The sequence below is a fragment of the Bombus bifarius genome, unplaced genomic scaffold (assembly GCF_011952205.1).
Source record: "Bombus bifarius isolate JDL3187 unplaced genomic scaffold, Bbif_JDL3187 scf7180000008023, whole genome shotgun sequence".
NCBI lineage: Eukaryota > Metazoa > Arthropoda > Insecta > Hymenoptera > Apidae > Bombus > Bombus bifarius.
Window position 1 is genome coordinate 506,718 of NW_022884396.1, and position 25,784 is coordinate 532,501.

The 25,784-nt window shown below is 37.9% G+C and overlaps 1 long non-coding RNA gene across 1 annotated transcript; it reads left to right on the forward strand.

Moving 5' to 3' along the window:
- Nucleotides 1–772: 772 nt before the first annotated feature.
- On the forward strand, nt 773–2,507 carry LOC117207206. The gene is made up of 2 exons (XR_004487477.1): nt 773–2,309; nt 2,388–2,507. It is a non-coding gene; the product is annotated as an uncharacterized LOC117207206 (long non-coding RNA).
- The last annotated feature ends 23,277 nt before the right edge of the window (nt 2,508–25,784 follow it).

Genomic DNA, 25,784 nt, shown 5'->3' on the forward strand with positions numbered 1-25,784 from the left:
TGAATCGCGGCGCGGTGCGACGTGGCGTTGGTGGAAAGCGGGCTTAAAGGCCGCAGATTAGTCGTTAAACCGAGCACCGGTTACATGTGTAAGTCGCGATAATAATACCATAATTCCTTTCAGGAATAATGGAATACGTACACCAGTGACCTAGTGCCGTAATGGCGGCGAGCAAAACGACATCTTCGATAGCGCAGCTGCGTTATTTCATGCATGTTATTAACGTTCCAGCTCTATCCTCCTTCGACGCGAATTCTTTTCACTTTGTCGCGCTGGCATAAATTTATTCCTTCGTCTTGAAATATCGTTTATTGCAGGCGGCCGCTTCTCAGAATCGAAGAATCGAAAACTTTTGCATAGTTTCACGTCATTGCCGCTTCCGAACGAGAATGTTAATGCGTAGCTTCAGCTGGTCCCAGTGCAATTCCAAGACTCGTTTCGTCTCGATTCCAAGAAACGTGGGCAGCGCGATATTTAATCGTCGATTTCCTCGTGTCGCATTTTTCTATGGTGTTCAGCGATATAACGTCACCACTCCTAACAGTCGTCACTATAAATCTATCATCAAGATAATGAGCGAAATTTCACGAATAAACGCAACCACGTGTCACATTGTTGTTGAACGTTCGATAGAAAGTGGTTTTCCAACGAACGAGATTCTGTTGAGCGCGAATTATCGAAATGTGTAAAGACGTCGAAGTGTAAACGAAACTGAAGGTAAAAAGGTTGTTCGTGAGAGACGAGAACGAGATTATCAAAATCTCTCGAACTGGAATAAGATGATCTTTACGACGTTTCGACTACCAGACGCGTATTTACGAACAAATTTATTTACCTTTACCGTTCTTAATTCGACTACAAACTCTCTATGCTCCTTTTAAAATCGAATCTCGATTGATTCAATTGTTTGTTCGAAATTCCGTTGCGTTTAAATTACCGGAATTTCCAACCACGTGGACGCGTAGATGAAAACCGAAAATAGAAAGATTCCTTATCGCCGTAAATAGGAAGAAGCAAGAAAAAAAGCTACATGAACATACACGTTATCGATGGTCAAATGGTCGGAATTGCAGAGAAAGCAAACGAAACGAAAAGGGAACAATGTTATCTTTGCGTTCCGAAGGAACAGTTTACCGTGACATTAAAGTCACATTTTTTAATCTGTGTATCAATAAGGATATTGTTGATAGTAACAATGAAACGAGGTCTCTTATCGATGAAAATATGACATCCGGGCACGTGAAACGCGTTTCGAAACGACCAATTCGAATGTAAATAGCCGATTGATGCGCATAATCACGCCGGTGCCTCTTGTATGCTGATCCATGCACGATGCTCCGAAATACACAATACGAAAGTGTGCCTCCAATTTTCTTATGCTAATACCCCGCTGTCCTCCATTCGATGGAATCCTTTTCCAAAGTGCGAGATGCGTTTAATTCGTTTCACGCGCGCTCGCAACGGGCAGGATCGTGTTTCTCTTGAAAACCGAGTCACGGATTCCGCGGGTTGCAAAATACTCGATGCATCGGTGGTATTTGCGCGTGACAAGCGTGTCATTCGAACAGCGATACACCGATGCGATGGACGATGTTTTTGGAGTTGAACGAATGACGCTTTGCTCCGAAATTGAGTTACGTACGTTTTCGGAAATTACGATTTTCCGTAGCTTCGTTGACTTTCTAATGATATTCCGCGTTCGAGATAGAAACAAACCGTTGGATACTTTTATTTATTTATTTACTTAAAAGGGTCTTGACAATATTCTGTCTACGCGGAATATTATCTTCTTAATTAAGATTCCGAGTGTAATTTTGCTTATATCTGATATGTTCTCGCGTAAGGCTGTGCCAAAATTTTTCTTGCGTTCAATCATTTCGATGTTTACGTCGAGTACAATGTCGTGGCGAAAAAGTATACTCGTCATCGAGGAAAACAATTCCTTTTTGTTACTTAAAGTAAAATTTAGGTAGAACAATACATATATTCGTAATTTTAACACATTTCACAGTAATAACGAACTAAAGATTAATAAATAGGTGGCAACGATCGAGAAACTGTGGATTAAACCATCGAGTGGTCAATGTTTTCTTAATCTAGGATCCAAGTTCCGGATTTTAGCATACGTGGATTGTGCGTTGGAAAAGTTCATAGGACTCGAAAGCCATCTTTCCGTACTATACTACAAGTAAAAGATATTCGGTCAATAAATAAATAGTCGATCGTGATGTTAATGCGAAATAAAATAAACTGTTACGAAAGTAATTTTAGAAATGAAGTTGTAACGAAGAAGAAGTCACGTCGCATAGGTGAGACAATTTTTTTCTGTTACCGATACCGTTACATGCGAGATTATAATATCGGAATAAATTTCTCTTGACATCCAGAGGCGTGCAATTTGTCAATCGAAAAGTGAAAGCGTGAAAAATCGTGTCAGAACAGATGGAACAGGTTTTCAAAGAAGTTGATCGATGGGATGATTTTATCGAAACAAAGAAAAAAAAAAAGCATAAAGAGAAGTGGCGAATTGAAAAGAGGTCAATCACGGTATAAGCGGCGAGTCGTATTAAATCAGAAATTGATATTAAGTCGTTCAAACGTTCGGTAAACAAATGGCACGTTGCCAGACTCGAAGCAATACGGCAATACACCGATTGGCAATGCACCAATTTATCACGTGATGGACTAACGAGCCAATGGATTTTATAGAACGTCACCGGTGTATTTAATCCGGGCGAATAGCGACGAATTTTAAAACTGGTTCGTCAGTGATTTGTCGTTACTTTTTTCCCTCGCGAGTAATAGCTCGATTAATTGGAGCAATTAATTCTTCAGAGGCAAATACAAAGGTATCTACGCTCGATGAAATTTATTTTCGATGATCGATGTTTGCACAGATATTCACAGTACTACTATTTAAATATTCTGTTTATTACTATGTAAATATTCTTTAAGTTTTTCAATTCTCTCATTTTCTAATCTTTTCCCTAATTCTCTAATAATTCCCTAATCCTCGAACGAATCTTCAACTTTCGAAATGTTGACATACTCGTAAATCTTTTACTTATAGTAAATTATCAAACTTCGTTTAGGAGCCTCGTTTTCGCTTCGTCGATTCTTTTCTTCTCCTATTCTGGCCGTGAGGAAGAAGGAAGGAATAGCAACGTTCTGTCCCCTCTCCCCGTTCTGCCTCCTGTGTCCACAAAGAAAGGCAAAGTTTACGTTAGATAAGGAATTGCGTGCTGGTCGACCAAACACAGATTTCGAGCCGCTTTGTTTGGAATCGCTGACAAAGATCCAGATTATGCGGAGCCAGCATCGAGCTCGCGATAAAGGAATACATAGTTCGAAGGCCGCGGCTAGATATACCGGCTGTCCATGAAACAAAGAAACTCAAACAAAATGCAGGAAATTTTTTTTGCTCTTCAATTTATCGCGTGTCGAACATGGTGCCAACTATTGAAAACGGCGTTAAAGAAGGAACAAAGGAACGATTGCAGGTAAATGGCACGTTGTACCTCTTTCGAGTTATTTTTCAAATAATTGTAAGTAGCTGAAGCAGTTGAAGTTGTTTCCTGTATTTAAAATTTAGTTTCGAATCTGTTAGTATAGAATTCTAAAGACAGGATAATAACGAGCAATTGGAATTTTTACATTGTGTAACCCGACGTGAAACAAGGAATCCGTCCCTCGGTCAAGAAGGTTGCCATCTGGGAAAGAATACTTAGCCGAGTATGTAAATAATCTTAAGGAACCGTCATAAATGTGGCATTTTTCGATCATGGCCTTTAAGTTCGTTAACTTGCAATTCGAGAGGTTCCGCAGTATTATTACCTAGCCCTGTACATTAGTTAATGAACCAGGTAATACCACAAACAGCACTCGAGGGCCATTTTTTGTCTGTTAGCGACCTTCAATAGAGGGCGATCAGCATTAATCCTCATCCGTTAGTTTCTATCCAATTAATAGCGTTGACCGTTACTCACTTCCTTTACGAAAATCACAGTCAACGAATCCGCTTGTTTTGTGCGCTGGACACACTCATCATTAGTTTTTTCTTCGTGACGTGACTGTTGTTAAATCTTACTTGCTAGTTACAATTCTCGCGGAACTTATGGTGACTTGCTAACAACGCTTTGTACTGAAAACATCTTACAAAGCTAGTTACAATTCTCGTGGAACATATGGTGACTTGCTAAAAACGCTTTATACTGAAAATATCTTACAAAGCTAGTTACAATTCTCGCGGAACATATGGTGATTTGCTAACAACGCTTTATACTGAAAACATCTTACAAAGCTAGTTACAATTCTCGCGGAACATATGGTGATTTGCTAACAACACTTTACGCTGAAAATATCTTACAAAGCTAGTTACAATTCTAGCAGAACATATGGTGATTTGCTAACAACGCTTTGTACTGAAAACATCTTACAAAGCTAGTTACAATTCTAGCAGAACATATGGTGATTTGCTAACAACGCTTTATATTGAAAACATCTTACAAAGCTATTGGGTTGGCAACTAAGTGATTGTGGATTTTGCCATTAGGTGGTATTGATAAAATCCGCAATCACTTAGTTTCCAACCCAATAGTTACAATTATCGTTGAACACATTCTAACTTGCGATCAAATCTTTGCATTTTCGCAATTTGACGCATTTGTCATATCGGAAGTTGTTAAGAATTAAGTGTTATTTCAATTATTAACCAAATTAATATTAATCAACCACCTCTATTCTCTTAACCGAAATAGGGGATCGACTGAATTCGTGGCGTCGATTGTTGAATCGTAACAGGAATTTACGCTTCTCATTGACGCGTTATCTCGCGAACGGTCGAACAGGAGTAATTTGAAAAAAATTGTAAAGGAAGTTTGAAGTTCTTTTTTTCTTCGATCCAAAGATCTCCAAGCATTCTATTTTAAACGTTCCTCCGAAAGGATCAATTTCATCGAATCTCTGCCGTAACGTTACAAACGAGTTTCTCGGAAATCAAACTGATCAACTCCATTTGTTTCGTTTCTTAATTTCATTTTTATCGGCGATACAATTAACATTACGATTAACAGTCGATTATCGAGAAACAAAAGATTTATTAGGTTGTCAGAAAAGTTTCTTTCGTTTTATAAGGAAATAATAGACGCACAATGTTTTTTGTTTTATATTAGTTTATTGAATTATGCACGAACGTAATAATAGAAATAGAACAAAATGGATCATACTTAATTCAATAAAATAATATAAAACAGAAATCGTTGTTCATCTATTATCATCTTATCAAACCAAAGAAACTTTTCGGACAAACTAATACTTCCACACATTCGTATGGCATAAATAATGGCCGATTCTAAAGTAAATTTAAAAACCAACGCTCGTAACATCTCAATATTTTTTTACAATCTCAATTTACGGAGTCGTGAACAATGCGAGTTCTTAATATCATAATTATTATACTACGACCATACTTCCAATCTTATTGGGGACGAACGTCGCTCAATGTATGTTTTTTCTCGGTCAGTAGCACGGTACAGCTCGAATTACTTAAATAAATAGGGAGCGCGCCAGGGTGCTGATTATGGTCTCGTCTAATCCTAATGGATAGAACCCTCGAAAATGCGTGGCACGAGGCTTTTTCATGGAACCAAGCAAGGTCACGCGAACCCTCTTGGACCCGTTGTTAGCTAAAGAATGCAAGATAAGATACAAAACCACTGAATATCCTCCGTGAACCACTTCCTCGTTCTAGAATTTCGTGCGGCTACTGCGTCGAACGCTCTCGATTCTTTCTTTCTTCCCTTCTTTTGATCCAAGAGATTTTAACATACAACGACATTCGAGTCCTTTCGAAGTACGACCTGCAGCGTTCGACGGTTCCACAGTTTTACGATTTTTATCTATTTACCGAATGGCCAGCTGGACAAATTGTAAGGTATAAATTAAATAATAAAAAAGAAAAAAAGAACGATTTTTATCTCGTTTCGTGTCATTTAACGCTAGAACTACTAAATAGTTAACACGAGGCTATTTCGATAATAGAATATTTGTATATCTCTTGATTTATTACTTCCTTACAGAAGCAATTCCAAGTTATGTTGTACATTTTTGGTATTATTAATCCATCTGGAATCCCTAAACGAGGGTTGACACATTTATAAAATTGTAGAACCAGTCATTTTGACTGCTGTGGTACTGTTAGTGTTAGCATCTAGCGATCTAGCGATCGATCCGGAATTTTCCTGATAACTGATATCGTTATGTGGAATGATACGCGGTAAAAATTTTACAAACTTGTGGGAAGTTGTAGAAAACGAGGAAACTGGTTAATTGGGGTTCGATAAACAGATTGCAGGACCCTTTTACGCTTTAGGACAAGTACCAGTAATTTTCACTGGTATTGGTATAGGTAACCTTGCTACAAAATTATTTTGAGTTCGAATACATAAAAAACAAAATAAAATTCATTATATTATTCTTTTAGTTATCGTTGCTAAAGTCATTACATCATTGCTACTGCGACCTTTAGGAATTTCGTCTATTTGACTCCAGTCTCCTTTAGTTATTTACCACACTTTCGCATCTCTTTTAAATCTCGCGAAAACGTAAGCAAATATCCGTAGCAAGTTAATTTCGATATTTAACCAACGGTAGTGAAATCGGGTCAACTATAACGATCCAAATGAAATTTCATCCCTTAGAATTTTGTATCTTTATCCAAATAAAATTTCTAACCAAGACTAATCTAACAGCAAAGATATCGATCGATCCTAGAATTTCTACTAATCTGTAGGAAGCTTAATCAGTAGCTTAATTTACCACTGTAGGATCAATCACGCGATATCGAACCGTCTAATACGATCTCTGTTCATAAACACATCATGTCGAACAGTAGAAAACAAGGCTATCCGCATGGAAGACTTCTTTTTAAAATTAATCGTTTTTATACCTCGCAAAAATTATCTATGTATTCCGAGAAACTTATCTAATCCCGTAGAAACGTGATCGTTTAATCGTTTTCAGTAACGCGAAAACGAATTCTTCGGCCTCGTTACCCCCTTCCCTCCTCCCTCCCTCGCTTACTCGTACGTCGTTCAAATAAAATTCGAACGATGCCAAAGTCCAAGAAATAAAAGCCGATAAAATATCTTCAGATTGAACCGAAAGCCACCCTTCGAGGAATAACGGAGATTCGCAAGAAACCGCGTGTCTTATCGTTGCGAAAGGTGTTGGCCATTTAAATGGCGGCTAAGGTTCGCTGGCAATTTCTCCGCAATAAATACGCACGTGACATTCTACGCAGTAGCTTCTGTCGTGCTTAACCCAGAATCGCTCGATTATATGCGCAGCAAGTATTACGGGGCAAGTTCGTTGTCCTCTCTTTCGTGTTGCTGCCCTCTCGTTCGTTATATTAGCGTTATCCCACGCCGCTTTGTTTTCAGTTTATCTTGGGGATGCAGTAGAGAAGTAGCGATGGCGTCGATTCTTGCTTGATCCTGGATTAATCCAGGACGCCGAATCGCGTACGTTTAACAGACAACGAGACGAGCTTTCATCGACCACTCGTTGTTGCAAGAATCGGACAAAGTCGCCAGATGCTTTCGAAAGGATTAAATGACTTATCGACTAAATGGAAATTCTGAAAATCTTGATGAACACCACTGTGTGATCTTTAGTCAGTCGTATTTTTCTGTATTGTACAGGGTATGACAGAACACGTGGCACCGTGTCGTACATCTAAAAACAATGGAGAATAAAGGATTCGTATAAACGTTTTCTTTTTTTTTTTTTTTTTTTTAATGATTTAATTTGTACTTTACAATTTACATTTGGTAAATTTTTCTAACTTGATCGTATAAACGTATGCTCTATGTGTGGTGGTTGGTGCGAGATACAACGAACGTTGTTAAATGCAACGTCTATGGAAAATGTTGAAATACCGAGGTTCGGAATAGAACAGGCTCTGCAACAAATTCAGGAAATACCAGCGACTATTCAGAGTGTAACTGGATCCATGATAACAAGTCTACAGACTTGCCTTGAAATTCCACATCATTTAATAATAGAGAATAACATCATTAAATAAAATAGACAAACTCGAAGATGGTATCCCGCTGGGGGTAACCATGCATATGCTATTTAGCAATTAAGCTAGAAAAATTTAAAATTCTAAAGTACAAGTTAGATAATAAAAAGAAAAAGAAAAATTTTGAACATTTTCTAGTAGGTAATTAATTAAAAAAGTAGGTAATTTAGTAGGCAAAGTCGAAACAGAAAACAAGTTGTATCTCATACACGAAGACAGACGCAACGTGTGTGTCTACATGAATTTTTTCCTTGTTTTTAAGTGCACAAATATCCCACGTATTCTGTTACATCCTCTATTTTACTCAGGTTGGGTACCTGAACATCATCTCGCGTTAATGTACATCGATATTACAATTCTGCAAAAGACGTTTGAGATTGAAACTGAAAGTTGAATTGAATTTAAAGATAACAGTGTTTTTGTATGGAAATTTTGTGTCGAATTAAAATTCTAATTTGAAATTAGCATGCGAAAACAGCAATTAGCAGATTTAAAAGCGTTCTGTTACATCCTGTATTTTATTCAGGTTGGGTACCTGAACATCATCTCGCGTTAATGTACATCGATATTACAATTCTGCAAAAGACGTTTGAGATTGAAATTGAAAGTTGAATTGAATTTAAAGATAACAGTGTTTTTGTGTGGAAATTTTGTGTCGAATTAAAATTCTAATTTGAAATTAGCATGCGAAAACAGCAATTAGCAGATTTAAAAGCGTTCTGTTACATCCTGTATTTTACTCAGGTTGGGTACCTGAATATTATCTCGCGTTAATGTACATCGATATTACAATTCTGCAAAAGACGTTTGAGATTGAAATTGAAAATTGAATTGAATTTAAAGATAACAGTGTTTTTGTATGGAAATTTTGTGTCGAATTAAAATTCTAATTTGAAATTAGCACGCGAAAGCGGCAATTGGCAGATTTAAAAGCGTTCTGTTACATCCTGTATTTTATTCAGGTTGGGTACCTGAATATCATCTCGCGTTAATGTACATCGATATTACAATTCTGCAAAAGACGTTTGAGATTGAAACTGAAAGTTGAATTGAATTTAAAGATAACAGTGTTTTTGTATGGAAATTTTGTGTCGAATTAAAATTCTAATTTGAAATTAGCATGCGAAAGCGGCAATTGGCAGATTTAAAAGCGTTCTGTTACATCCTGTATTTTATTCAGGTTGGGTACCTGAATATCATCTCGCGTTAATGTACATCGATATTACAATTCTGCAAAAGACGTTTGAGATTGAAACTGAAAGTTGAATTGAATTTAAAGATAACAGTGTTTTTGTATGGAAATTTTGTGTCGAATTAAAATTCTAATTTGAAATTAGCATGCGAAAGCGGCAATTGGCAGATTTAAAAGCGTTCTGTTACATCCTGTATTTTATTCAGGTTGGGTACCTGAATATCATCTCGCGTTAATGTACATCGATATTACAATTCTGCAAAAGACGGTTGAAATTGAAATTGAAAGTTGAATTGGATTCAAAGATAACAGTGTTTTTGTATGGAAATTTTGTGTCGAATTAAAATTCTAATTTGAAATTAGCATGCGAAAGCGGCAATTGGCAGATTTAAGAGCGTTCTGTTACATCCTGTATGTTACTCAGGTTAGGTACCTGAACATCATCTCGCGTTAATGTAGATCGATATTACAATTCTGTAAAAGACGTTTGAGATTGAAATTGAAAGTTGAATTGAATTTAAAGATAACAGTGTTTTTGTATGGAAATTTTGTGTCGAATTAAAATTCTAATTTGAAATTAGCATGCGAAAACAGCAATTAGCAGATTTAAAAGCGTTCTGTTACATCCTGTATGTTACTCAGGTTAGGTATCTGATCATCATCTCGCGTTAATGTACATCGATATTACAATTCTGCAAAAGACGGTTGAAATTGAAATTGAAAGTTGAATTGGATTCAAAGATAACAGTGTTTTTGTATGGAAATTTTGTGTCGAATTAAAATTCTAATTTGAAAGTAGTATGCGAAAGCAGCAATTGGCAGATTTAAACGCGTTCTGTTACATCCTGTATTTTACTCAGGATAGGTACCTGAATATCATCTCGCGTTAATGTACATCGATATTACAATTCTGCAAAAGACGTTTGAGATTGAAATTGAAAGTTGAATTGGATTTAAAGATAACAGTGTTTTTGTATGGAAATTTTGTGTCGAATTAAAATTCTAATTTGAAATTAGCATGCGAAAGCAGCAATTGGCAGATTTAAAAGCGTTCTGTTACATCCTGTATTTTACTCAGGTTGGGTACCTGAATATCATCTCGCGTTAATGTACATCGATATTACAATTCTGCAAAAGACGGTTGAGATTGAAATTGAAAGTTAAATTGGATTTAAAGATAACAGTGTTTTTGTATGGAAATTTTGTGTCGAATTAAAATTCTAATTTGAAAGTAGTATGCGAAAACAGCAATTGGCAGATTTAAAAGCAGTCACGAGGGTACCGGCGCCATCGCTAGGGAAAAGCAAGCACACAACCACCTTGTGTCACTCGTCTGTCTTCCCTTTCTGCCCGGGTTCTGGCACTGTTCTTCTTGTTTCTGTTGCCCTCTCACGCGCCTCCCTCTCGCGTTTCTCCTTTTTTCTCTCTTCGACCTGCCTTTTTGCTCCCTTTCCCTTCACGTCCGCTGCGGGAGTCGTGCTTAATTCGAGCCACTCCCGCTGTTTATTTGCACGTTTTAACTGCAAAGTCCTCCATTGCTGCGCACAATGCTGCGAACGACCCTCGAACGCTGTGTATACTCGTTCTCTTATCCAACGATCAGCTCGTTCCGTTGGAACATTCGACTCACCTCGAAACTTTCCAGTCGAAACGCAGTTCGATCGTTCCGATCTGACGTTCCTGATCGCGAATGAAGTCGTTCGGAGAACTGCAGAGAAACGGAGTTCCCATCGGGGATGAAAGATGTTTCCGATACGTTGTATTGCGACGCATTGTTTCGAGTTAGAGAAGAACATCTTTATTTTTTTTTTTTATTATTTAATTTGTACTTTACAATTCGCCCAGCTGGATATTCGGTAAATTTTTCGAAGCTAATATTCGTTTATCGTACTCGAAATGAAACCGAATTGCTTTATTTAATTACGAATACGTTTGTCGATTTATTGTCATATTTATTTCATCGTTATTTTATTATTCGATCGTGTCAGGGCCTTCTTGCACAATTCCGCGTTCTTATATTCATTGTTAGGAAAGAAATTCGTTTCGAACGTATGAAAACACGCGTGTCGAAGTAATTATTCTGCATCCCAATTTTACAATTCGTATATTTCCGAATTATTATTATTATTATGTCAATTAAGAATAGATATCTTCTCTATCTTTATTTTTGGTATCTTCGTGTTATTTTATCTCATTCGAAGTAGCGTACATTTCCTATAAATGCGGCAAACGTAGTAGTAGCACGTAACACGATCTTCGTAGAGAGATTTTTCTAGCGACCAAGAACTGTAAAAGCAAAGTAGTAGAGTTTTTTGAAAGGAAGGAAAACGCATGAAACTTATCGCGCCGGCCAAGGCGATAAATGGCCGCTTCGATAACGTGGAATACCAGCGGTCGTTTAACACAGAAGCCAGCACTTTCCTAGAAAGTCCCCGACCGATAGCGGTAGTTTCTTGAACTGTCGGATTTCGTGTAACAACCATTTCTACGTGGTAAAGGGATTACGTGAAACCACCCATGGGAACGCGTATGGAAGGGATTTCCATGGCTCCTCGTTTTACACGCGGCATAACTCAACCGCTCTTCAAAAATGCGCATAAACGTCCCCACGTTTTTATCTCGATCGTTAAAAATTAATAATCGCGTGAGGATAAAAGTCAAAGGGAATCGACAAATACCTTCGAAAGCGTGAAAAATTCATTTCTCTTGTTATTAATCGCGTACCATTCTTACGGTGTTTTGCCTTTTTTATTCGATCGATTTAGACTCGTTTCCTTTTTTCTTTTTTTTAATTATTTCAAACGAAGAATTCTACCAAAACGAGTATAAAACAGTAAGTCGTTGAATGAGTTTCGAGTTGAGATGCAAAAAAGAAAATTGATACTAGATAATTCCAAAAGTTCCTTGCGTTTGATAAGGAAATAACAGATGCGTAACATTTGTCGTTTTATATTTATTTCACCGAATCACGTATGATCCATCTCGTTCTATTGCTACAAAATGCATCATGTATAATTCAATAAAACAGTATAAATCTTTCAGCGTTGGAATAGAAGAATATTTTTCTGCACTGTTAATCCTTCGCTTCTTACCATAATCGAGATCAAATGCTCTGTTAAACGTAAACTGAAACAGGGAATACGTATACCTTCGTCACTGAAAAATTTCATGTACAATTTGCAACGAATAATTCGCATTTCGTAAGATCTGTGTAAACTTTTGGAATGTAGCTGGAAGCGTAAGATCGCTGTAAGATCCGAGCGTTAACATATTAAAAGTCTGTCAAATCACAGGTCCCTGTGGACTAATCTTCGTTCACCTGCAATTATTATCAATCTCGTTTATATCGACCAACGCTATACCGACTTCGTCAATACGTAGTTTCCCAAGATAAAGTCAGACGCTAGATTAGATTAAATACTTCCATTTAGACTACATTACGTTTTCTATATTTTCAATAATAATCAGCGAGTGTCCGAATACTTGACGTACAGTAGCGTAGCTTTGAAGCACATCAAACGCTCCGACAAATATTTCAACTTCAGCTGCGAGTCCGCAAACCAAAGCTCAATAGAACAAAATATTACAGCTACGTGACAACGTTGGGGTTCGCGAAAGAACGAAACAGATGGGAAGAGAAGAGAAGAAAGAGAAGAAGAGAAGAGAAGAGAAGAGAGAAAGAAAGAAAGAGAGAGAAGAGAAGAGAAGAGAGGAGAACACGCTGATTCTAGCACGTGTGCACGCTCGTCGCAGTGGCACGTTTGTCAGTTCGGAATTACCCAATGTATTTTCCACGCTGGCTCGGCTGTCGCCTCTCGGTTTCGGGCATTGTGCGCGTTTGACCTAGCCATCGAGCCACGTGCTCCGCCTCTTCCGTCTCCTCTGCCTCCCTCGATTCTCCTTCCCTGCCTTTAACTCGACCGCCTCACGCCCCCGCGATTCTCTTATCTTTTCCCCGAGATTAGCTCGCTGCGCAGTTTGCACGTCGATGCACCGTGTTGTGCTGGCGCGAGCAACAGGGAACAAAGGACACAACGTGGAAAACGCCTTCTTCTACGTATCCTTCCTCGTCTTATTCTTTGTCTCGCCTCTCTTCCATCGACTCTCGCGAAGAATTCCGACCAGGGGTTGTGCTTTTCGACGATGCTCCACGACGAATTTAATTAATATTTCCACGTGTTGCTTTTTTCTTCTTCGAAACGCTCGACGTTCGTCAAATTGTGTTTGAGTTGATGGGTGGAGCGTGTTTGCTAAGGTCTGTTTGCTTTAGTCTTGTTGTCTGGCGGATTAAGGACCCACTAAATTGCCGAGTTTCTAACTATGTGACGATCTAAATACGTACTTATTTGGGATATCCGCTTGGTGAGTTGGTTTACAAGGTCTCCGGATGATCGATTATCGTCGCTATACAGCGTCGCGTTTGCTAGTAAGGTTTAGCAGTACGGAGAAGAAGAAGTCGTTTCTGTCGTCTGTAAAACTTAGTTTCGACACCGATGGTCGCATTTGTACGCGAAGTTTAAGCGTAAGACACATCGCTGTTTGGCATCGTACGTTTTCGAGAAGGAGATGCTTCTTAAAATTTTTTTTCTTTTTTTTTTTATTTATCTGTCGAAATTACAATCAATTCTCGCGTTGAGAATTTTCAGTAATTTTTCTGGCGTGGCGCAGTGACATGGCTGTTTATTTATAATAAGTTAATGCTTATTATAGATAGGTATAATTTATAAGTATTATAAGTAAGTGCATATGCTTAATTTGGATAACTAAATGAATCTAGCGTTTAGGTCTAGCGGGTAGTGCCTCTTCAGCCTGTGAATCTGGTCCGTCGTACCAAGTAGTCCAGTGATTAGGGGGTTTCGGTGTTTGTTCGCTCTTTTGCTATATCTGTCGCTATATGCTTCTTAAAATTGACGAAGAGACGTTGGCGACTCGTTTCAACGATTTAGTGCGTAAGGCTGACTTAACGCAGCATACGACACTGTTCGCGAAAGCGGTACGATGTTCCGCTTGTAGCGTGACAAAACAACGGAAGATGAGCCAGTGTTGCGAAACTAACGCGAAATTGATAGCGGCGTAAATACGTAATCAGTTTGCCGTCTGACGCGAAACTCATGGAATTATAAATATACCGTTTCACGGGATGAAAATAGGAACATAACGTAGGCCTTCTGCTCGATAAAAGCAAATTTCAAATGTTCTAGACTACGCGATGCCGCTATCGCTGCCAAGCGTGCAACCATACTCTCTCATCGAAGATTCGAAATCTAATAAAATTGCTTTCCCATCAGCGTTTTCAAATAAACGAATCTTCTTCAACGATACGAAGATGCGACCGTGTCTTCTTCGTCGGCACACAGCTCAGGCTTTCTTTTTCTTCCTCTTGGACGAAGCGACGTGCGCGAAACGGTATACGTGGAAAGCAGCCAGACACGAAGGTAGAACGTGACTTGGGTATAATATCGTTCCCTTTCTCGACTTTGTTCGATACCCCGAGTGCTCGAACACTTGGTTTCCTCCGGGTCTGACGGACGTCTGATGTTCAAGGCCGAAGAAAACGTGCCGCGTGGCGATCCGGAATCGAACGGCGAATTCTAGTAGACCGTTCTCTGAATGGCGATACGCGATCAAGGTTGCACGATGGCTCCTGCCGGTCTCCGAGAAACGATCCAGATATCTAACGGCTTTCCATAGCGTGACGTGGTCGCGATCAAGGTTCAAGAACCGATTATCTCGCGGTTTGATACTCCACGTATCGTGATTCAGCAGGTTTTTAATAATAATTAATAATAATTCTTACACGTGTATTTATATATTTGCATAGAGGGTGAGTCGATACGCAGAGTACCGAGAGAGAGAGAGCGATTTTAATTTCTATCTTGTATTTTCCGAGGTATCAAGGTGACTTGGGATTTTCTAAATGGCACGGTATATTTTTGGTAACACAGAGTATATTTTAGTCGATCCGGTTGGACATTCTGTGAAAAACATGTTAATTTATTTACACAGAAATATCATTAACTTAGAGTTATTAAGATAATTTAATTTAATAATTCGTCGAATTTCACTTACGAAAGATAAGGAGAGACGCGAGACGATATTCTTGCGTTTGCGTTGTCTTCGTCCTCCATACGTTCGATTTGACAGGCTAAGATTAAAATCATCCGCTAAATTAATGGCTTCTCGGTATAAATAGGTTAATACTTTTTCGTAGAGAATGTCCAGTAGCATCGACTGATCTTACGAAAGATACACCGTGCCATTTAGTATACTCAATGTCACCTTGGTACGTCAGAAAAGTAAGATATTAGAAGTTAAAATTGCGTTCGTCCGATAAGCCGCAGCGAAGTGCAACGTAATTCATTTAACACGTTTTTTTAATAAATTCAATAGATAACCAGCTATTTTAGATAGTACGTCTTATTGACTCACCTTGTATACATTATGTCGAATCAACCGCAAAGTTCTGTCACGTTTTTCTTATCTTATTCTATTCTCGTTTTTGACGAAGAAATTAATCGAAGATTAAGGAGGAAGAAGACGAGAATTTTTACAGAATTTTCACCTTCGATGTTTCGTGGGCAAATAGATTTTCGTACTCTCCGTAACGAAGCTGTATCCTTCGCGTACACGTGTCTATTTTTTTTTTTTTTTTTTTTATATACTCTTCCAGATCTTTAAAAATTCTGAAAAACATTCCAAGATGCTTATCGAGGTCTTTAGCACGTTTTATATACAATCGGTATATCGAAATTGCACGGAATTAAGTGTGGCGGCACGGGCAACGGAACTTTTCAGCGGCTCCGGATGCAAAGCGCGACGCCGCCAAAGCGCAACACCGACGTGCCCAATGTACCATCGATATCTTCACACTCTTTCCGCCGAATTCTCGGAAGAGCATACACGTGCCAGCACTGGCGGCACATCTAATGAATGCACGCTAGTGGGGGATATCGATGGGCCACGAAGGGAAGAAGTCTTGCGTCATTAAATGTGTAACTCCTCGGTACTATTTGCATAGCAACGCGTCGAATGATCTCTAGGTGTCTATCGTTATTTGTTACTTGTTACCTGTTGTCTGTTAAGTATAATTGTTAATTGTTAATTGTTAACTCTGATTGTTGATTAGTTGTAAATAAACTGTTGTTCGTTAAAAACACCAAGAGTAGTTCCTTACGCACCTATCACCATACCACCTCACAAGTTTACGAGATCTTAAAACAGCGCTTCTCGAATTGTCTCTATGTTTTGTAATTTTTCACCTTGAGGTTGCACGCTTTCAACACGAATCTTTATTTTCACGTTCGTACAATGTTCAAACAAACGGTCCAGGCCGTGTCTTGTCTCCTAACCTTGTCCTCCTTTCTTAAATCCTCGCTCTCCAAAAAATCTCGTCCTTCTCTAAACAAACTCTTGCAAAACCCGAGCCCATCATCCTCCGCTTCCTGCAGCTCGCAGCAAAAAGCAGATCCACCGGTTGTCACTTACGTAACTGCGATCCAGGTCCGCACGATACGTCACTCCGCAACAGCCCTCTCGCTTATCAAAATGATTACGTTTCATCGTTTTTCCTCTTTCTCACAGCTTGTTCGCGAGAATTTATTTCAAGATAATTCGTTAAAGAATACGAGAAGCAGGAACTTCGTATTCGAGATAGTACTGTTCTTCAAGAGATTTCCTACATATCGAAACAATTATGTATGACGTTTCGTGTTTTTTCTTCTCAGTTTTTCAACGACAATTCATTTACGTACACATATTTTTTCCTGTTAAAGTTTCTTGCGATCGATCACGCATTGGCGATTACAGGTAAGTTTGACGACCTTGTTTAACGACTTGAATGCAATTTAACGTTTACATATTCGTTGATTAAAATCGATCGAGGATTTTACGCGAATCAGGAAGCTTCGAGTGAACGTAACGCTACTGTTCCACAGATTTCCTGGTTATCGTAATAACAACGATGTTTCTGTATTCTTTTGATCGAGGTCACGCCGACCAGGAATTTTAGATTCGACGTATTTTCTTCGACAGATTCTTCGATTGTAAAAATAATTACGATGTTTCACGTTTTTTCTCTGCTCGGTTCTTCAACGAGGTTTTATATATTCCTCGATTAAGATCACACGGATCAGCAACTCTGCATTCAATTTATTCTTCCAGAGAATTCCCAGTTATCGAATTAATTACAGTGTTTCGTGTTTTTCCCTTGCTCGGTTTTTCAATGAGAATTTATGGATTCCCTGATTAAGATTACGTGAACTAGCAACTCTTTGTTTTACAGTCGGGGACAAAAATAAACGAACAGATAGGAAAAGTAATATCAGTGAAGTTTAATTGATCTAATACCAGTTTTATATACTCGAGTTTTATCTATTATGCGAAATACGTGGCACTCGTTTCTGTTGCTCGTTGCACGGAATAATATCTAATGAAATTTTTTTTTTCTTTATTATTTATTAAAATTACAATCAATTCTCGCGTTGAGAATTTTCAGTAATTTTTCTGGCGTGGCGCAATGACATGGCTAATTATTTATAATAAGTTAATACTTATTATAGATAAGTATAATTTATAAGTAAGTATTATAAATAAGTAAATATTACTTAATTTAGATAACTAATTGAATCTAGCGATCTAATGAAATGACACGCAAAACTAACGAAAAGATTCGTTCTATCCGGCTTCGATTATCAGATATGACGAATTTTCTGTCTCGATTTCCTGTCATTTATTAAGTTGTCCGAAATGTTTCTTTCGTTTTATAGAGAAATAATAGACGCAAAATTTTTTTTTGTTTTATATTATCGAATTATGCGCAAACGCAATAATAGAAATATAAGGAAATGGATCATACCTAATTCGATAAAATAATATAAAACAGAAATTGTTGTTCGTCTATCAATCGAAAGAAACTTTTCGGACAACCTAATAATTACCTTTTAGAAAATGTTGCGAATAATCTGGGATTTCAAGGCAAGTCCGTAGACGCATTATCGTCGCTTCACTTACGCTTTCAATAGTTTCCGGTGTTTGCCGAATTTGTTGAAAAACTCGTTCTATTCCGAACCTTGGTATTTCAACATTTTCAATATACAACGTTTACAACGTTCGTTGTATCTCGTAAACGAACATTCGCACCAACTTCTTTCGTTATATTTTCGTAATATTTTACCGATTACTAAAATATTCATTAATATTATTACGAGTCGTATCTTCCACCACCTATCCCATTTATTTTCGTAATACAAATACGCAATACTAATTAAGAGGGTATTCTGGTCCAGAGGGATGAATTTCGGGCGATTTTTGAAGCTCTGTACAAGCGAAACAAAAAATATTTTTGCTATCCTCCTTTTTAGCATTTATTTATTGATATTTCGGGATTAAAAATTCACCGAAAAAAGCTGAATATTTAAAAAATTATGAGCTGGCAAAGTGGGTGCTGCCAAAAAAATGGGGTGCCGTGGCGTGCACGATATCAACCCTTCTGGTCATCCGAAACAAAAAATGCGAACGGATTCTTAATTAGTATAGATGCCGCTATCGTCCGAACCTTGGAAAAGTCAATACAACATTTTTTCACAAAATGACGGCCGTTTGAAAAAGAATGTCTCATTTCGCACGTTTTTTTGACAATTCCGAACGTTTAAAAAATAGTAATATTAAAGATTTTGAGCTGAGCGTGGTCCGGACGATACAGGAGTATACAAGGAATATTCGGACCAAATTTAAAATAAATCGGTTCGTTAGAACTCGAGATATCGCGCACGCCAACTCGGAAAAAGTAGTTTCGAGAAAAACGCGTTTAAAGTTTTGAGACAAGTTTACTCGGACAAAGTTTACCGCGTCACAGAAATGGTTGTAACTCATAAAATAATTGAAATTTTGAAAAATCCTTTTAAGACTTCTTATTCTTGAATGTCTTAACTTTGGAAATATGAAAAAAACAATTTTTCGATTTTTTCAAATTTCTAGTCTGGAATACCCTCTTAATTCAATTGGAAGAACGTGGATCGGTAAAGTTTCCGGGTTAATTCCACGAAAGGTTTCTCGAGGCGTCGCAAGAACTCGCGTACCAGATCCACGTGGAGGCTGAACCGGAAAGTATTCGGTATTCTTTCGTCCCTTCGTTCTTGCGCGGATAGTTAGCCTCGCGGAAGGATCCAGAATACGTAGTGCGCTTGTGTGAGCCATTATATGTATATGTAACGGACGACTTCTCGGGGTCAAATAGCTGGCTCGTCGAGCTTCGACAGCCTCCTCTAGACCGCCTGCGACTTCTTCTTTACTCGGTTCTGGGTGTGTCGTTAATCAGACCGAAACCTCTCGTCCCCGAAGAGGATGTTGAGAACGTTCACAGTCGTTGGATGATGTTTGGAATCGCGTCGAGGCGATTAGACGATTAGACGCCGCGTCTATTTCGATAACTCGAGATTAAACGAGAGAATTTGCCAATTTTATTTACCGAGACTTTTCTATTTTCCAGAACTTTCGTGTCTCGTTTTTTTCTTTTATTTGTTAAAATTTACAATCAATTCTGGCATTGAGAATTCTCAGTAATTTTTTCTGGCGTGGCACAGTGACATGGCTAATTATTTATAATAAGTTAATATTCATTATAGATAAGTATAATTTATAAGTAAGCGTTGTAGATAAGTAAATATTACTTAATTTACATAACTAATTGAATCCAGCGTTCGTGTCTCGTTTAAACATTTAGAGGCTCTCTTGCTTTTTTTATTTTTCTGGATTTATTAGTTGGAAATGTTTGTTATCGTTAGTTAGAGGCTTTTGATCTTTTTTTTTTTTTTTGTCGAGTTGGATACGTTTCTAGGTTTAAATAAAACGATATACACGTCGTAAGGCGAATATAAAATGGCAAGCGAAAGACCGAGTCGAGCCAATGTCTGCACAGGGTCCAGGATCGTAAAGTTTGCAAGGATATCGCGGGTGCCGCTTTATTTTCGTCGCCCCGAAAGCCAGCGTCGTTTTCGTGGAAGGAGAACCGGTCGTTTCGAAATCTGCTCGCGGTGTAACCGCCGGCCGGATAAAGAAACTGGTCCAGCGGACGTAGAGAGGAGCCGGTGGTGTTTGGCCATGGGCCAAGTTTCGCGAGGCCCACGGATTCGTCGCGAGCAAACTCTAACTTCGTAGCTCGTTACTTTCCTCCGTTCAGCAACTCGTCGATTAATCGTTTCACGATAGTCTCGTGACACAGTGTTAATGAACTTTCAAAATCTTGCGTATATAATACGCGTGATACATTGTTACAAATTATTCTAATTCCTTCACGCGACCTATATACACGACCTCTTTCTACGATGTACGACGTAACAGTAGATACCTGTAAGACGTAATTCTTTTCTACAGCAGTCGCGTGAGAGCGTGAATTAGATGTAAAGAGAAAGTAATAAACTACACGTACTAACACGTTCTATTACTATTATTGTAAATTGATACGTATCGTATTTTATTGGTAGTTGTATCGGTATGAAAAAGTACGGATATTGATAAAACGTGTGTACAAGCGTTGCAGTAGTTTGGTAAACTCGTGTAAATAGTTCTGGAAATAATAATTCAAGCGACACGCTACATGAATCTATTTTTTTCCTGCTGTTTGCGAATCGGTTGCGTCGTGTCGTCGTAAAAAATTTACGAGTATCGAAGCTGGTGCGTGCCCCTTCGAGAAGAGAACGTCTTTCTCGCCGGTTCTCCCTCGTTTTCCACGGACTGTTCGTCGACCAGTCGTTAATCTTAACAAGCGTAGATCCGAAGAGGCGGTGCCGGCCGTCGTCGGATCTCGATCATCCGAATATCGCTCGCTCGAATTGCCCAATTACTCGGATAAAATATGTTTGCGTAATCGTCGGCGGGGTAATTTTAAGGGTTGTAAAATTCGCATCCGTTTCGCTTTGATGAAAAGGCCACGGACAATTTAGATATTTTGAATCGTTCGAGAATAAAAGCGCGTGAAATAAAAACGCGTGTAATAAGTCGCAAACGAGAGAGTGTAAGATAGAAGGATACTTTATTTTCGTTTCTTTCTGTGTACAAATATTCGATATCGTGTAGCGAGGCAACGAACATTTCGCACGTTCTTACTTTCACGGTGACCTAATTGAACTCGCCAAGTTTTAACGATCGTCCGATGTCGTACAAACGTATTTACGTAAAAGATTGTCAATGGAGAAAATGTAAATTTCCGGCACTGACAATAAGACGATTTCGATATCGCTATCAAGGCTGGTTATTTATTTGGCTTGCGGAAGAATAAACGGTGAAAGCTGTTCCGTGAAAACGTATTGAAGCGTGGGTGGCGTCAATAAAACACTCGTTCGCATAATTTCGTGTAACACGATAAGTGTTACAAGAATTGGAAATGGTTCGCGAAAGATGAAAGATTATTGGCGTAAATGGATCCACGGTGAGAACCGAACGAGGAAAATGAAAATAAAAAGGAAGAAAAAAAAAACAAGAAATGGGAACAAAATAAGGAATCGTAAAAACGAAATGAAAATAACTGACGTAATATGACGCAACAACGGTCGCTAAAGAACATCTGGCCGTGTTTTTGTAGAAACTTTTTATACGTAATCGTAGATAGTTGGGGGGGGGGGGGAACTGATTATTTTAGCTTAGCTCGTATCCGGCAATTAGTCCGAATAATCGAGGTTTCGCTCGAGTCGTTGGATAAAAAAACAAAGAAGATTCATTTCGCTCGCGAAACTCGATTATTAAGAGTAATTGCGCCGACGTATTTCTATGGAAGAAAATTATCATGTCGGTAAACGCGATTGCGCAACCGGAAGCCTTTTTTTAGAATACTCCTCGCGGCTGTCGCTGTCACGGCTCTCGTATGTAACACCTTTGATAATTTATGATTTATATTCAACTTTTGAATTGCCGCTCTTACTCGTTAAGTTTTATATTAAAATCGACCATACTCGCGATATTGATTATTAATCGATGAAATCAAGCATTGCTATTAATGATGTTTCACACGCGTGTCAATTCTACTTCATTCGTTGATATCAAGCAACTTGAATTAAAATTACAAAATTTCTAAATTCTACCGGCTCATTGGCAGACGTTCTAACTTAAGCGTGCAGAGTAAGATAATGCTATATAAAGACATATTAAAACCTGTCTGGACTTATGGGATTCGACTATGGGGAGCAGCGAGTAATTAAAACATAGAAATTCTTCAACGATTCCACTTAAAAATTCTAAGATCCTTAAAAGATACACCTTGGTATGTCATCAACGAAACAATACATAGTGACCTTGAGATAGCCACAGTTAAAGAAGAAACATTCAAATTTAGTAATAGATATAACATAAGAATTGACGATCACCAAAACCCACTAGTTACTCGATTAATTGACACGATGGATAAGATCCGCAGGCTAGAAAGACTGTACTCTCTAGATTTAAGCATTAGATTCAGCTAGAATTCACGTTATTCGCGTTATAGTAGCACGCCAGAATAATTTACTTGTAATTCTCAATGAGAATTGATTATAAAATTCTTCCAAATAAAAAAAAAATATGAAGCCATATTAAAACCTGTTTGGATCTATGGGATCTAAGTATAGGGAACAGCGAGTAATTCCAACATAGAAATTCTTCAACGATTGCAATCAAAAATTCTAAGATCCTCAAAAGATGCACCTTGGTATGTTACCAACGAAACAATACATAGTGACCTTGAGATAGCCACAGTTAAAGAAGAAACATTCAAATTCAGTAACAGATATGACATAAGAATTGACGATCACCAAAACCCACTAGTTACTCGATTAATTGACACGATGGATAAGATTCGCAGGCTAAAAAGACATTAGCCTCTAGATTTAAGCATTAGATTCAGCTAGAATTCACGTTATTCACGTTATAGTAGCACGCCAGAATAATTTACTTATAATTCTCAATGAGAATTGATTATAAAATTCTTCCAAATGAAAAAAAATATGAAGCCATATTAAAACCTGTTTGGATCTATGGGATCTAACTATGGAGAGCAGCGAGTAATTAAAACATAGAAATTCTCCAACGATTCCACTTAAAAATTCTAAGATCCTTAAAAGATACACCTTGGTATGTCATCAACGAAACAATACATAGTGACCTTGAGATAGCCACAGTTAAAGAAGAAACATTCAAATTTAGTAATAGATATAACATAAGAATTGACGATCACCAAAACCCACTAGTTACTCGATTAATTGACACGATGGATAAGATTCGCAGGCTAAAAAGACATTAGCCTCTAGATTTAAGCATTAGATTCAGCTAGAATTCACGTTATTCGCGTTATAGTAGCAGGCCAGAATAATTTACTTATAATTCTCAATGAGAATTGATCGTAAAATTCTTCCAAATAAAAAAAAAATATGAAGCCATATTAAAACCTGTTTGGATCTATGGGATCTAACTATGGGGAGCAGCGAGTAATTAAAACATAGAAATTCTTCAACGATTGCAATCAAAAATTCTAAAATCCTTAAAAGATGCACCTTGGTATGTCATCAACGAAACAATACATAGCGACCTTGAGATAGCCACAATTAAAGAAGAAACATTCAAATTTAGTAACAGATATAACATAAGAATTGACGATTACCAAAACCCACTAGTTACTCGATTAATTGACACGATGGATAAGATTCGCAGGCTAAAAAGACTGTACTCTCTAGATTCAAGCATTAGATTCAGCTAGAATTCACGTTATTCGCGTTACAGTAGCACGCCAGAATAATTTACTTGTAATTCTCAATGAGAATTGATTATAAAATTCTTCCAAATGAAAAAAAATTCGTTGATATCGCTTATAATTTGTATTCTGCGCGTAACTCAACTTGCATAGTGAAATCTAACAACGCTTTATCCTCCGGTGGGTGACGTTCTCAAATAATTCAGGTTCTCCAAGGCAGCAAGTTTCGTAATCACGCGACAAACAGTTCCCTTGGTCGCGAATATCGTCTGCGAAGATTTTCGCCAGTCGTCTCCATGTCGCTCAACGAACGATCTTCTGCCGAGAGAGAAAAAGAGAAGCGAGAAAGCAACTGCGAATGAATTACGACGATTGCGCAATCGTCGTCGTTATCGAGGGACTTTACGCGTGAAAATTTATTCGCCGCGGCGGCCAATTAAACTTAACGACCGAAATTCCTGCCCAGAATCGGACGAAACCTTTCCTTTCCACTGTGATCTTGCGACGTAGGATCTTTCACGAACCGCGCGCTTTCTACGCTTCAACTTTGATCGGTTTTCATTAATTTTTGAAATTCAATGAAACGAACGACGATAGCAAAGTTAGGGGCAAAGCGATGAGCAAATTGATTAAAATGATATAAGCGAAGATTGGGTTAAATAAATTGCAAACTAGTTTGATGCATAAATTGTTGTAAATGCGAAAGTATGGAGGCAAAGGTCGAGTGCAAGGAATTGTACGTCAAATCTACTTCTACCTATGGGATCCAACTATGGGGAACAGCGAGTAATTCCAACATAGAAGCTCTTCGACGATTCCAATCAAAAACTCTGAGATCCTTAATAGATGCACCTTGGTATGTTACCAACGAAACAATACATAGCGACCTTGAGATAGCCACAGTTAAAGAAGAAATATCCAAATACGGTAACAGATATAACATAAGAATTGGCAATCACCAAAACCCACTAGTTACTCGATTAATTGACACGATGGATAAGATTCGCAGGCTAAAAAGACATTAGCCTCTAGATTTAAGCATTAGATTCAGCTAGAATTCACGTTATTCGCATTATAGTAGCACGCCAGAATAATTTACTTATAATTCTCAATGAGAATTGATTATAAAATTCTTCCAAATGAAAAAAAAAAAATATATAAAGCCATATTAAAACCTGTTTGGATCTATGGGATCTAACTATGGAGAGCAGCGAGTAATTAAAACATAGAAATTCTTCAACGATTCCACTAAAAAATTCTAAGATCCTTAAAAGATGCACCTTGGTATGTTACCAACGAAACAATACATAGTGACCTTGAGATAGCCACAGTTAAAGAAGAAACATTCAAATTCTGTAACAGATATAACATAAGAGTTAACAATCACTAAAACTCGCTAGTTACTCGATTACTTGACACGATGGATCAAATCCGCAGGCTAAAAAGGCGGTATCCTCTAGATTTAAACGTTAGATGCAGTTAGAACCAAACATACGATAAACACTTATTATACATGGCTGGCAGCGGAAACGATAAACACAACCATAGAAAGAAGACTAAAAAGGAAACACCCAGCAGATCTCACAAAGGATATATCTTAACAAACACGAAGATGGTACCCCATTGGGGGTAGCCACTCACATGATAATCGATCAGATAAAAAATTCTACCAAATGTCCAAATTGGACAAATTGTGAATGTGAAATTTTAAATAAAAAAAAAAAACTTATTATACACGTTATAGTACCACGTTAGAATAATTTACTTATAATTCTCAATGAGAATTGATTGTAAAA